The sequence below is a fragment of the Piliocolobus tephrosceles genome, chromosome 5 (assembly GCF_002776525.5).
Source record: "Piliocolobus tephrosceles isolate RC106 chromosome 5, ASM277652v3, whole genome shotgun sequence".
Taxonomy (NCBI): Eukaryota; Metazoa; Chordata; class Mammalia; order Primates; family Cercopithecidae; genus Piliocolobus; species Piliocolobus tephrosceles.
This window is the reverse complement of record NC_045438.1, coordinates 68,506,536-68,506,943: the sequence shown is the minus strand read 5'-3', so window position 1 is coordinate 68,506,943 and position 408 is coordinate 68,506,536.

The following is a 408-nucleotide window of genomic DNA, read 5'->3' as shown; positions in this document are numbered from 1 at the left end:
AGGGAGCATGACTCTACAACTTGCAAGCAAATATAATCCTGAAACACAGTTAAACTTTATAATTTGTTATAGCATTGCAATAATATTTTTCTCAATTAAAAACTTAACTCTATATAAATATTTCAATTTATTCATTACTAACTTATATTTATTGGGCACATATTAAATGTCCAGGACTACTCTAGATACTAAGGTCTCAATAGTAAATTAAACATAAAAGCCCTTGCTCTCTTAAAGCTTTCATTTTAATAAGGATAAACTAAATTTAAGCAAAATATACATAACGAGCCTAGTGCTATGGTGGAAAATAAAGGGTGATTGAAGGAAAATGGGTGATAGCTTGGAGATATACTGCTATTTTAGGTCAGGCAGTCAGGAAGGATCTTTTTGATAAGGTGACAGTTGAGC